The sequence below is a fragment of the Panthera tigris genome, chromosome A1, assembly GCF_018350195.1.
Source record: "Panthera tigris isolate Pti1 chromosome A1, P.tigris_Pti1_mat1.1, whole genome shotgun sequence".
NCBI classification, from domain to species: Eukaryota; Metazoa; Chordata; class Mammalia; order Carnivora; family Felidae; genus Panthera; species Panthera tigris.
The window spans coordinates 145,452,155-145,463,159 of record NC_056660.1 but is presented as its reverse complement, the minus strand read 5'-3'; positions in this window follow the sequence as shown (position 1 = coordinate 145,463,159).

Sequence of the window (11,005 nt, the reverse complement as noted above, 5' to 3'; positions counted from 1 at the left end):
AAATGTTGTAATAAACTAACTAAAGTCTTGTAATACCTGATTAACTTTATAATTTACTTTCCAAGGGGGATGCAAGTATTGTAAAGTCTTGCCCTTAATGGAGTAGCCCTCAACCATCTCCTTCCTAGGAAGTGCTGAATGATAATGAAAGAATGTTTATAGGTTCCTATATCTCAGAAACATGATTCTTTATGCTTTCAATGAACATTCACAAAACATCTACCACATACTGGTTATTGTGCTGCCCACTGGGGAGTAGAAGACAGTTAGCAGCTTACAAACTCACAGGCTAGTTGAGGATCAGTCACACACAAATATACATAATGAGAATGCACACTGTGGTGTGGGACAATGTGGATTGAGGGTTGAGGGGGGATAAATGCAATGACAGGAGATATATAAGGCACAATGGGAAATTAAATAAATCAACTCTCCTGCACAGGGGAGGGGAGGCTTTTCAGACAAGACTTTCCACAGGAAACGATGTTTAGGCTTAGCTGTGTAGGGTAAGTAGAAGTCAGTACTGAGCACTTCCTATGTGCTAGGCACTGTACTGGGTATTTTACACATGTTAATTTATTTAATCTTCACAATAATCATTTGAGATAGATCTCAATCTGCTCTAGAGCACAGAAAACTGAGGCACAGAAAGGTGAAGTAATTTGCCTAAGGCCATTCCACTAACAAAGTATCAGAGCCAAAATGTGGATTGGGCAGTTTTACTCCAGAATCTGTATAATTTCCAATCTTTGGCAAAATAAACAAGGCCCATCCTTGTGCAGGCATTTGGCCCATAAAGCATGCAGGTGCTTTGCTCTGAGTTACGAAACTGCAAGAGTAAGGATTTGATAGAATATCTGGGACCAGACCATACAGGGAATGTGAGCTCTCCTTGGACATTGTGTGGGTGACAGGGAGCCCCTGGAAGGAGAGAGACCTGATCAGATTGTATGTTAAGACAGTAAGTCTGGCCTAGACCAAAAAGGGGGAAGGACCAGAAAAGAGGGACACTTGGCTTTCTTAAGAAACGAAAACCTCCAATATTTACTCCCAAAATTCCCCTCCCAAAGATACTAAGAAAAAGAATAAGTCTTAAATAGAAAAGATACAGCTGCTCTGGCCTAAATGCAGAATCCTTTAATACTATCTTCTGGATGATATACATGTGTATTTACTCTAGTCTCAGATTTAATTGGATTAAAATCAGATTCTGAGCACAATCACCCAGGAGGCCTGACATAAAGAGGAGGGTAGCAAGAGGTCAGAGAAGACACATCCTGTCTGTTCCTATTGGAAGCAGATTCAGGCCATTCCCACCTGCGCCTTCTCCCCTCTCCAGTAAAAAGCTGCTCCTTATGTTACTGTGTGACACTCATTCAACCACCCTTACCTCTGCCCTCATCCCGGATAAGTCAACCAAATGCTGTAGTTTGGATTTATTTCTTTTGTTATCTATATCAAGCATGATAAAAATGCTTTGTTCTACACTGGGCTCTCACAAAGAGCTACTTCATTTCAATGTAACTGTGAAGCAAAAATACCACCAGGACATTCACTTGCCATCCTTTTACAGGTTTAGGTTGGCATGCATACTTGGAAAGCTTGATTCTTTTCCTTCTAATTCCAGTTGTCTGCCTGCTCTTTGAGGGAGTTTTTAGTAGGTGAAGAGTGACCCAACCATTGTGACGTCATGATTTGAGTATAAAGGCTTCATAGGCTCTTGGTTAACTAGGTCTCTTTTAATCCTGGAAGTAAATTACAGTTTTTTTAAAAACATAATAGAATTCTTAATTAAAATGTTAGCCTCTAATTCTAATATATAAAAAGAGCCCAACCATTGTCAAAAGAATAAAAATGAATTGTATGTGGCAATAGTAAAATTGAGGAACCTCCCCAGAAATGAATAATTAAGGAAAACAGAATTGTCCTCTGAGAGCTAAACTATTAAATACATAGTTGCTCAGGCAAAAGATGTATAAAATCACCTCAAGAAACACAGTGTTCCTTGGGTAAGCAAGACGAGACTCATCTGATTGAGGGTATTCACATATCTAAAGAAATAATGGGTTAATTATTCTGTTGATAATGGAGCATAAACATGGCAGTCACCAGGGCCAATACTGGCTGTGCCCATTTGCAACTGTCTGTCAAGGAGTGTGGCTTTTCAGTCTCAGTCAATATTTACTTCTAGAGAAGGATGTACCCACTTATCACAACCTGATGCCTCTAAACATTGGAATAATACGTTCAAATGATACATAGGAAAGTCTATATTTAACATATGTACATTAAATCATACAATTAACTCCTTTGCTCTTGATTCCATGACTACCGAGCAACTTTCTGATGATAATTTGACTTCCCATGTAATTTTCTCAGGAGTGAGATTTAAGTGCTTGGCTGCCTTGGTCTTTATTACTTCTTATTGGAAATTAACAATTGTTATCTTGTGTTACAGACTCCTGGGGTTTCATCTGCATTAATTAGTCTCCACTAACTGTCAGGGTCTGACAAGACGGGGTGTCTGCACATGGCAGGTTGGCAGCAAGAAAATAATCCACTCACATTATAGCTCTATGTGTCACCAGCAATTATCCATGGCAATACCTTGACTGCCACACGAGGCTTTCTTGTGACTTTTTAGTAGATTTTTGCCCTTGAGGCTTCATCCCTTTCCCTTGGCCTGCCCATCTAATGAGTCAGCAAATCCTAGGACCACTCTGCTACTGCCTACTTTGTTTCCAGGATTTGTGTCTTCACTTCTTTTTCTAGGCTAGCGGTTTCCAAAAGCCAGTGCGGAAACCTGCTGCATCAGAATGACCAATCTGTGATGAGTAAACATACGAATGCCAGGACCCCACTTGAGATCTCCTCATCAAAATGTGCTGTGGTGGTGCCCAGGAATTATAAGCTCCTTGGGTAATTCTGATAAAAAGCCACATTTCAGGATCACTATCTAGATGAGTGGTTCTCAAACTTGGTTAACAAAATAGAGTTGCTCTCAGAAAATATCAATATTTCCCTAGAGTCTTTTTTAGACATGGAGTGTGGCCAGATAGAATGGCTAAAATTAACAACACAGGAAACAATAGGTGTTGGCTAGGATGGAGAGAAGGGGAACCCTCTTACACTGTTGGTAGGAATGTGAACTGGTAAAGCCACCCTGGAAAACAGTATGGAGGTTCCTCAAAAAGTTACAAATAGAACTACCCCACAATTCAGCAACTGCACTACTAGGTATTTACCCAAAGGATACAAAAATACAGATTCGAAGGGATACATGCACCCCTATGTTTATAGAAGCATTGCTAATAAGAGCCAAATTATGAGAAGAGCCCAAATGTTCATTGACTTGATAAATGGATAAAGAAGATGTGGTTTTTGTATAAAATGGAATATTACTCAGCCATCAAAAGGATGAAATCTTGCCATTTACCACAACATGGATGGTGCTAGAGAATATTATGTTCGGCAGTATAATTCAGAGAAAGACAAATACCATATGATTTCACTCATGTTGAGTTTAAGAAACAAAACAAAGGAACATAGGAAAGAAGAAAGAGGGGCAAACCAAGAAACAGACTCTTAACTATAGAGAACAAATTGCTGGTTACCAGAGGGGAGGTGGGTGGGGGGATGGGTTAAACGGGCGATGGGGATTAAGGAGTGCATTTGTTGTGATGAGCACTGGGTGATGTATGGAAGTGTCCAATCACTACATTCTACACCTGAAGGTGGAGTGTGGACACAGGAATTTAAAAAATCTCTCCAAAGGAATCTAATTATCACGAAGGCTGAAAACCTTTGGCTCAGACCGGTGATTCTCAAAGTGTGGTACCAAGAGCAGCCACAACAGCAGCACCATGGAACTTGTTAGAAATCTAGATTCTCTGATCCTGCCCTAGATAACCACTAAATCAGAAACCCTAGGGATGAGCCAGTAATCTGTGGTTTAACAAGCTCTCTGAGTGATTCTAAGGTGCCATGGCTTAGCCTATTTCCCAAAGCCCTCTAATTGATTTTCTATGACTAGTCTCTCTGTTCTTCAATTAATCCTCCATGATAAAAATATTTTTACCTTGTTACCTTTGTTCCACACTGCCCAACAATATCCTTAGCTTGTGGCATTCATGACCGTCTCCAGTCTACCCCTTCCAGTTCAAGCTCTCACCAGTAGACTAGGAGAAACCAGAGTGCTCACTGATCCCCAGACAGTGAGTTTTCCCATTTTGTAACACTGATTCTTTTGTAAAAGTCCAAGAGGACAGGGACCATAATCTCTAAATCTGCACTGTTCGCAGACTAGCAAATCAACACAGATTGGCAGAGCAAAGGGGTGATTTTGTACTAATCTTTAACTCGCCTCTACTTAGTCTATTACCAGCTCTCTATTCAACCTGGAGAGCAACTCACCTAACCCTTTTGGTTTGTTTTTCATCATTAAATCCCATCAGGATGTGAGCAGTGTTCTGTTTCCACACTGAATCATACCCTGTTTGGCATTGAGAGGCCCATGGGGCTGGGTGACTAGAAGAAGGTGGGGGTGCTCCTGGGGTGTGGAAGATGTTCTGTTTTGAGATGTGGGTGCTATTTACATACATTCCCTCTGTGAGAATGCACCAAAGTAAACACCAACAATTCATGCATCTTTTCCGCATGCATTTACCTCAGTAAAAAGTAACAAAAAGTCTTTTCAAGCAGTTTTTCTCTAGCTTCTCAAATTCTTATTCAATGAGAATTTATTGAGCATTAATAAAGTGCCAGGCAAAGAGTTGGATGCTTTTTGTTATTTCATTTTATTTTCACAACTCTGAAATAGGAACCATTATTGCTTCTATCAATGAGGAAATGGAGGCTTTGAGAAATTAAGCACCTTCCCAAGCTCACCTAGGTGGCAGGTGGCAGGTGGCAGGGTAGGGACTGGAGTACAGCTATTGTGTCATGAAGTTCAGTGGTCTTCTCATTGTACCACCAGGACACTTCAAGAGAGGTCTTTAAATAGCACATACTAATAAAAAATAATAATAGTTTTGGTTTCATCATTCGTCATCAAAGAGAAAGGATTGAGTTGCCTTCATTTTGTTTGCCAAACATTTTGTTTTCCTCTCTTTGTCTCTTTGAGGAAAACTTATCAATTGTGTAAGGCAGGTTCAAAACACACCAGATGGGGTTGTGCAAGGCCCCCTCAGAGTTGCTGCACTGCCCTGAAGGGTTGCAGAACAGAGACCAGGAGAGGGAGGGTGGCAAGAAGGACATTTGGGGGCTTGAGGCCGTGGCTCCTTAGTGATTATTACAGAAGAACTGCAGTATTGTAACTCCTGGTCCAGCCTGTGCTGCTGTGCCCCAGCAGAACATCATTTCTGGGTATAAGTGACTCTAAAATAGAATGCACTGTTGCCCTACATACACACCTTGAAAAGAGAGGGTGGAAACTTGTCTTAAAGGAAGACCCTTCACTTTACAACTGGGCATCTTGACCATAACATATAATTTGTTGAGAATTCACGCTGATTTTTCTTTACTGATTTCTAAGTCTTCCTGATCACTCTACAAATCCTTTTGAATCCTTATTCTTAGAACAGTTGCAAGATTAGCTGTGAAACAGAGAGGAATAACCTCACAATATGGTAAGTGTAAAAAAGAACCCTTATACCTATGTGTGCAAGACAGAAAACAAAAGGGGAAAAAAGAGAAGTGGCACTGAGTAGAAAAGCCATAAGCAACATCCCTTGAAGATTCTCCTGTCCCCCACAGCATATTAACCAACTTCAGGCATTTGGTGCTGCTGTTAGATATAGCTTTACTAACAGAATAAAGTACTGATGTGAAACAAAATTGTGTGGGGCTAAGTAGTGGAAGAGAAAGAACTCAAGCCTGGGAGATCAACCCAGCTTTTCCCCCAGTTGTAAGTGCATTTCCAGGGAAATCAGGAACACCATTTAAAATCTCTGCTCTCTTGGCATGCCTGGGTGGCTCAGTTAAGTGTCCGACTTCAGCTCAGGTCATGATCTCGCGGTTGGTGGATTTGAGCCCTGCGTTGGGCTCTGTGCTGACAGCTCAGAGCCTGGAACCTGCTTCAGATTCTGTGTCTCCCTCTCCCTCTATCCCTCCCCTGCTCATGCTCTGACTCTCTCTCTCTCTCTCAAAAATAAAATAAACATTAGAAAAAAAGTTAAAATCTCTGCTATCTCGAAGTTCCTGGACAGTACGGTGGCTATAAATTTGGAACGCTTAGAGAAAACTATCTTGTCCTAAATGAAACCCATGTATAGATACCAACTTTTCTACATCGTCTAGCCAGCCATTGGAAATTGGAATAAAAATAACAAGAGAGTAATGGAAGAAATAGTTCTCTAGATGTAGTAGACCATATTTTTGTCTACCTAACACCAATTCTCCCACTTCTAAGAAAACACTGAATTTTGTTTAAGTATGTACCTGACTCCCCACTCTAGAGGAAATCCTATTTAGTTAGCTAGCACTGTTCAACAGAAATACAAAGACCATACATGTAATTTTAAATTTTTTGGCAGTCATATTTTTAAAAAAGTAAAAAGAAACAGGTAAAATTTAATATATTTTTAATTATATATTTTATTTGTCCGATATATATAAAATGTTATATTGTAAATATATAATCAATATAGAAATTATATATATATACATGTATATATATACATATACATATATATCTCATATATTTCATATTAAGTCTTTAAAATCCATATTGAGGAGGGCATCTTTTGGGATGAGCACTGGGTGTTGTATGGAAACCAATTTGACAATAAATTTCATATATTGAAAAAAATAATAAAATAAAATAAAATAAAATCCAGTATATCTTTTTTACTCATAGCACATATCATCTAGGACCAGTCACATTTCAAGTGCTCAGTAGCCATATGTGGCTAGTGGCCACCATAGTAGTCACTGAAGCCAACCACATTCACTTGACAACTATAATTAGTCCGGGGGCTAAGATGGCCCATCCAGGCTGAGAGCAAAAACCTTGCCTGTAGGCAAGCTTTCTCTCTTTTCCTCTCCTACTGGACAAGAGTAGGGAGGATAAAGTATGCTTAACACTGTCAACCTGCTTGGTACTACATGAGGAACCAGCTTTAGATGAAGCTGACACTGAATTTGGCAGAGAGAAGAAAGAGAAAGAACCTAGGGCTTTGGTGACATTATTGGGCTGCTGATCAAACTTGGAATTTGCTCTGACTCTGGACTTTCCATATAATGAGGCAATATCTGCCCTAATAGTTTAAGCTGGGTTGTGTTACTTAGAGCCAAAAGAGTCCTAACTATATTCAACTTGAAGCAGATAGATGATCATTCTTTGGCCCATTAGTGTACCTCTCAAGGTTATAGAATACTAGAGGAGGAACTAACCCACAAGGAGTTGAAGACAAAAAATCCCATATGGAAAGCACTTGAATTCACTGCATTAAATATAATGTTTAAATGTACAACATAACAGCCATATGTATAAGTAAGAATCATCTGCAAAGCACGCATGTTCACTTTCGGTTCCAGATCAGGCGTCTGAATTCTGAGAGTGAACAAAGCCTAGGGGGAGAAAAAACAAAAAACCTATACCAGATTTACAAGAATAGTTATCTTTATAAAATCTATATGAACTACAAAGTTATGAAGATGAAGGAAAAGCTGTTCAATAAAACTAAAGCTAGCAGTTCTCAACGAGATACCTTTAGAAGTGTGGTTCTATTTTAAGTTTCCCGCATAGGGCTAATTAGAACATACATTTCAATTAGAATTTGATTGCACTTCAGGAAGTGAATTATTAAATGACCTAGCACATTTTGATGTTTTCAATTGCCAAAACTGCCAGCTTTGGAGGACAATGATTCTTTAATGATAATTTATTCTTTTCTTGTCCCCATTATTGCTAGATGGCTTGGGGCCCTAGATACTTATTGGGCTCCAGGGACCCAGTATGGGCATTTTCAGAGGAGGATACCAATTAGCTAGTTTGGTTTCACAAAAAAGCAAAGATTGCCCTGAGGGGAAAACTCTGCCTCAGAGGGAGCACCCTTGAACTTTAACTGTCTTTACTGCTAATCATTAGAAGTCCGCAAAGCATTTGGCCTCTCTGTTACCATGTCATTTTCTCCACTCTTTAGTCTAAAAATGCAGACTTTCTCTTAGTATGAAGGCGACAATAAAGATAGCAAATTTACCGTATGCATAAAAGTGAGTGACCACTTTCTACTAGTTTTAATAGCACTTCTACTGCTTCCCAAAATTGCCATAGGTCACCTAACTTTGACTACCCTTAGGGACAAACATTTCAAGATTTTGTGTAAGGCCCCTAATGGGTATTTTCAGGAGAGCAGAATTACCTGGGGCTCTGTAAACATGAAAAACAGCAGCTTCAAGGTTACTGAATAATGTGTGGTTGCATATTTGACTCATATATAAACAAAAAGTCAATTGCCATCTAAATCACAATTTTATTGTTTTTTTTTCATTTATTTAATTACTTCATTCAACAAATTTTTTAGAATCTATTATGTGTCAGGCACTGTACTTGGCACCTAGGATCTTATCCTGAGTAAGACAGAAGAATTCCACCCATTCAGATGCTCACATTCTGGAGGTGCAAGATGGATGGGGCAGGTGGGGGAGGCCCATGGAGGATGGTGACTCAGCAGACCACTAATTCCCAGAAGTGCTACCTTTGTATACCTGTAGAGGCCACAGAAAGTGTGTCTACTGTCCTCAAGACTGCTATATTTTTCTCAACATCAGAGGTCTGTACATTTAACAGTTGTTTTGAATCTCATAACACTTAACCAATTTTCTGGCAATATGGTGAATTCAGTGAGTTCGTATTGACTCATAGAAGATTAAGACACTTTTCCTTTGCTTTGAAGAAAGCATGCATTTTTTCGATATTGCAAAAGTCGACACTTAGTCATAAAAGCATTCATAGTGTAGCATATCCTAGTCATGTGGAAGTTCAAACTTTAGAGCCAAATCGCCTGGGTTTGAAACCCAAGTTCTACTGAGTAACAAATGCATAATACTGAAAAGTTCCTAAACTATCTGTTCCTCAGTTCCTTATGAGTAAAATGAAAATGACACAGGATATATATGTATGCATGTATGAATGTATATGTATATAACTTTATAAATTTATTATAGGGATTAAATAAATTAATGTATTTAATATTACCTGGACTATAGTGTTAAGTAGTACTATGTCCAATATGAATGGAATTGCATATTACTTGGTGATTAGGTTTGAAAATCAGCAAGTAAAGTTACATTTAAATATAATAAAAATTTTCTTGAAAATCCTTAGGAAGTTACCTTTTTGGAGACCCAGAGCCCACCTCTCAATATGTCTAGCGCTGTCATTTTCTCTACCAGTTTTGGAATAGATTGCTGTTTCTCTGATTGAACATCAAGTAGTGTAGCAGGTTTGCATATAGGGATTGTCTTATATCAAAAGTCCATGTTGTTAAACATTCGCCTCATCTTAGAAGCACTTAGGAACTGATCTAGGCCAAAACAGACTCCTTCCTCATCCCGGGGTTGGTCAGTGAAAAGGCAGGCAAGAACTGTAACCCAATGTATCTGTTTCCTCCTCTTTCACCAACTTCTCCTTGTCTCTTTTTGCCAAGACAAGATAATTGAACTCACAGAAATTAAATGTGAAGCAATTACTCTTTACAAACATCTTGAGGTGCAAAGCTTGTTAATTATTATTTAGGAAAAAGTAAGGCAAGTTGTGTCACATAAGAGATAATAATGTTGTTCTTTTGAGATAAGTATTCTGTTATTATTTGCCATGAATATTATTTCAAATGATAGCAATATTAAAATATTTTTATACTTTCTTGAGTGTGCCCAGAACTGGACTACACTTACTGCCTTCAAAGCTAACAATACCCTGATCCAAACCCACCACCATCTCTTGCCCAGAATATGGCAACAGCCTCCCAACTGGTATGACAGCCTCTGCCTTTGGCCTCAAGAGGAAACAGTAGCCAGAACTGTCTTACAGGGCCCTTTAGTTTAACAACCTGCAAGGAGTCCCATTTCATTCACAGAAAAAGCTAAATGTCTTTTTTTTTTTTTTTTTAAGATTTGTTGAGCTTTGTGTTATGTTCAGGAGATGGTTTATCTTGGTAAATATCCATGGGTATGTGAAAAAATTATTTGCTCTGCTACTATTGGATGGAGTATTCATATATAGAGTACTCTGTATATCCTGTGGGCTGGTTGTATTGTTCTGATCTTCTATGTTCTTGCTGAGTTTCTGTCTAGTAGTTCATTTGCTGAGAAGAGGTGTTGAGGTCCCAACTACAATTGTGGATTTGCCTGTTGCTCTTTTCGCTTCAGCTTTTGCTTCATGTTGTTTGGTCCATACACATTTAGGATGGTTATGTCTTCCTGCTACATCGATTCCTTTTGAATTTAGAATATTTATATTTCAGATAAATTCAGATAAAGTATTCTGATTACTGTCATTTTGTTTCTACTACTGTATTATTTGTTCCCTGTTTGATGTGGTATTTTTCAGTTAAGTAATTTCCATTTTGCTTGTTTTATGACCTCTATCTCTTTGCTGAAATTTTCTATTTTTTTCATTTGTTTTAAGATAATTTGTAATTATTTGTTGAATCATTTTTATCTTAGTTGCTTTAAAATCATTCCGACATCTGATTCATCTTGGTATTGGTGTCAGTTCACTGTCTTCTCGTTCAAGTGTGATTTTCATGGTTCTTGGTAATTTTTGAACATGTTCTGAACATTTTGGCTATTATGTTAGGAGACTCCAGGTCCTATTTACATTTTTTTATTTTTGCAGGCAGCCATCCTGTTTAGGTTTAGTATCCAGGTTCCCATATACTTTCATGGGCTATGGTTTCAATGGCAATCACAGCACTATTTTGGTCTGCTTTGTTTACCTTGTGACACTGGGGCTCCTACTGGTCCCTGCAAATGCTGCTTGAGAGGTCAAGGGAGGCTTGAC